Source organism: Schistocerca nitens, chromosome 4 (assembly GCF_023898315.1).
Source record: "Schistocerca nitens isolate TAMUIC-IGC-003100 chromosome 4, iqSchNite1.1, whole genome shotgun sequence".
NCBI lineage: Eukaryota > Metazoa > Arthropoda > Insecta > Orthoptera > Acrididae > Schistocerca > Schistocerca nitens.
The window spans coordinates 457,425,587-457,429,255 of record NC_064617.1 but is presented as its reverse complement, the minus strand read 5'-3'; positions in this window follow the sequence as shown (position 1 = coordinate 457,429,255).

The following is a 3,669-nucleotide window of genomic DNA, read 5'->3' as shown; positions in this document are numbered from 1 at the left end:
CGTTTTCTGAATCTGCAGACTATTACCTTTTAATAGATATATAATTTATTCAATTCCGAAGACTACAACTATTTTTAAATTTTTTTTAATTGTGTTCTACATGGGCGTGACCCACTGTGGCGCTGTTAAACTGCTGTCATATGGTGTTATTATTAACGTCCGTGTTCATCAGGTACATTTTATTGATGTGAGATAAAGTATGTGTTGTGGCTAACCTGTGATGGTTCAATATATATCGCTGGTGTGATTGTCGATTGTTTCATGTTTATTTACTCTGTCGTTATCTCGAAAATATTCGTAATTAATTCTGTTTCTTGAGTCTCCGTTTTGTTGAAGTATAATAATGAGTAAAAGTAAAGTTATTAGAAATCCTCTGAAGAGAGAAATGTTGGAAAGCCAAAGGTATTTAGAAATATGGGAAAGAAGATCGGTTCTAACATTGTACGAGCGATTCTTGGTTTAGACAAGGAACGCCTTTGGGCTGCAGACAGGGCTGTAAAGAGTCTAGAAATACAAGCAAGAGTAAACAGGAGGAGGAACAAGAGGAAGCTGGAGGAGGAGTTTGCAGAGGATGAAGATAATCCATCCTATGGACCTGGAATGCACTAAAAAGTTAATCCAATCTTTGTCGCTCGATTCCCAAAACTTTTATTTTCTCATACTAATTACATGTTTTCTAAGGATCTTCCTAACATATTTGTTTCAAACTTTCAGTAAATGTTACACAGTACCTTCTGCATAATTTAACACAGCCTTTTTCCAAAAACTGTATACTTTTGAATATATAAATAAAAAATTGCAAAATAATGTTGTGAATTTTCATTACAATTGAAAAAAACCTTCTCCAATAAATAATCTGTAAAAAGTTCAACTTCCTACCTCAAATACTTTGTGAGGAAAGATGTAATTTATAAGCGTTATTTTAACATTGCAAGTATAGAGCGTTCCGGAGCCTCTTTACCTGTCGTGTGTAAATTTTGCGGAAAGTAAAAATTGTATCGCTCTGTGATCTGTGTAAATGGTGGTATGTCTGCCATAAAGAAAGTGCCGAAATCTCGTAAAAGCCCAAACAACACATAACGTTTCCAGTTCTGTAACAGAATAATTTCGTTCAGCAGGTGACAGAATGCGACTTGCAAATGCGACGTTTTTAATTACTGTACAACCATCTTCTTCAATTTCCTGGAAAATGTGTACGCCTAAAGCGGTGTTGGAACTGTCGGTGGCAATGGAAAAATTTTTGGTAAGATCTGGGTGCGATAAAAGTGGTGCATTCAACAAAGCATGTTTCAGGTTCATGAATTCAGAATGTGCTTGCTTATCCCAAGACCAAATAGCATTTTTACCTGTTAATTGGCATAATCTATGTGTGTCTGAAGCAGAGTGATGAATAAATTTACGAAAAAAGTTAATTAAGCTCAAAAAATTGCGTAATTGCTTCTTTGTCGTAGGAACAGTAATGTAGAGCTTGAAGTTTTTCCGGATCAGGCGCAATGCCTTCTGCTGAAATTACGTGTCCAAGAAATTTTATAGAAGTTTTGCAAAAATGCGATTTACTGAGATTAACTGTGAGTCCTTGAGCATGAAAGGTTTGCGACACTTGTTCTAGAATCAGATTATGTTCAGTCCAGTTAGCTTCTACAATAAGAATGTCGTCTACGTACGTCGTGATTCTGTCTTTAAGTTCTGTCGGAAGTATTGTGTTCAAACCGCGAATAAAAGCTGCTGAAGAAATAGTTAATCCGGACGGTAATTTACAAAATTGATAACAGTCGCCAAAACAGAGAAATGCTGTATACTTTCTGCAATTCGGATGAAGTTGAATTTGCCAAAATCCCGATTTCAAATCTAATGTAGAATAAATAGCAGTACCGTGAAATTTTTGTAGAAGTTCCTCTAATGTCTGTGGTCGATCTGTTTCATTAATAATAATGTCATTAATGTGACGTGAATCAAGTACGAGGCGAAGTGAGCCATCTTTTTTCTTAACAATATGTAGCGGGTTTATGTACGGACTAACTGCTGGTTCTATAATTCCTTGGTCAAGTATATCCTGCAATTCTCCTGCAATTCTCTATGGATATATGGAATGGGATAATGTTTTGCTTTAAATGTGTCGTGCTGTTTGACTTGAAATTCATACATAAATCCGGACATAGTACCAGGAATGTTGTCAAAAACTGGAGCTTGCTGTAAAAGAATTTTGCGTAGTTGCGTGCGTTCGTCGTCTGTATTTGCACTGCTCTGTTTAACTTTATCGGAAATCATCTGCATTACGTCGTAGTCAGCTTCGTCTGGAGTGTTATAGTTATGTACGTACGTATCAGTGAACAACGTGGAATTACAGTCTATGTTACGTGATACGGAAATGAACTCTGAGCGATTAATTGTTTGTTCTTCCGCAGATAGTGAGTGCTGAAATTCTATAGCAAATTCTATATTTTCATCCTTCAACATTAAATAGGAATTCTGAAAATCGATAACTGCGTCGTATTGTACCAGAAAATTCGTACCTAAAATAACGTCTGTTGTCAATAAAGGAACAATCCAAAAATTTGAGTGAAAAGTATGACCTGCAATACAAAATGATAAATGTATCTGTAATTTAACGTCTACTCCTTTACTCGATACTGCTCCTTTTACTTTCGTTTTGCCTAATGGTAATGTAGGATAGGTATTCTCTTTGTTACACTCGTTGAAAGTTTCCTCATTTATAACTGACATAGGTGATCCGGAATCGATTACTGCTGAAAATTTCGATGAACCAATTTTAATTTCGATGACAACATGTGAAATGGTTTTTTGAACAACTGGTCTTTCCTGTAAAAGAGTGTCTCGTATGTCATCAAAAGTAATAACATTTTCGTGAACAACATTTTGCGTGTCTAAAGTAGTGCTTGTGTTACTGGAAGATGCGACCTGTACAGTATCTAGTCAGATTCTATCTGAAGTGTTATTATTTTCAGGAGGATGTTGTGGCATTTCTACTATTTGAACTGTTCTGTTATTTCTGCCGGACGTATTACGCTCTGGATGATACCTACTGTCGGGTTCATTCATTAGAATATGTTCTCGTGAATAATTTTGCTGTTGGTATGACCGACTGTTGTTAGATGTACGCTGAAAATTGTCTTCATTATTTTTACGTCTGTCGTAATAGTCATTCCTGTACGGTGCATTGCGATAGGAATTGAAATACTGCGTTTTCTGCACATAGTTATTCCTTTGCTGCCGTGCGTTACTATTTGTTGTACCAGGGACTATACGTCCACGCGGCGAAACATTAAAGTTAGGTTGACCTTGTGCATTACATTGTTGGTTAGGTATGCTAACCGACTGGTTTTGATGCTGTTGTTGTGAAAAACCTCTATTGTTACTAAAATATGGCTCCTGTTGCTGAAAATTTTGACGATATTGATAATCAAAATTTTGTCTGCTATTAAAGTTCTGGTGGTTGTCGTTCCTAAAGCGTCTGTTACCTTTCCTATTGAAATTACGTGTCTGATCATAATTGCTGTACTTTTGTTGGCCTTGGTTGTTATATGAAAAATTTTTGTTTACGAAAGAATAATCTGATTGCTGCACTTCTAAAAGCTGCAGCAGATCCCTGAATGCCGAAATATTTTCTTTTTGCTGACCTGTTAAAAGTGACACTCTTAATGACCGCGG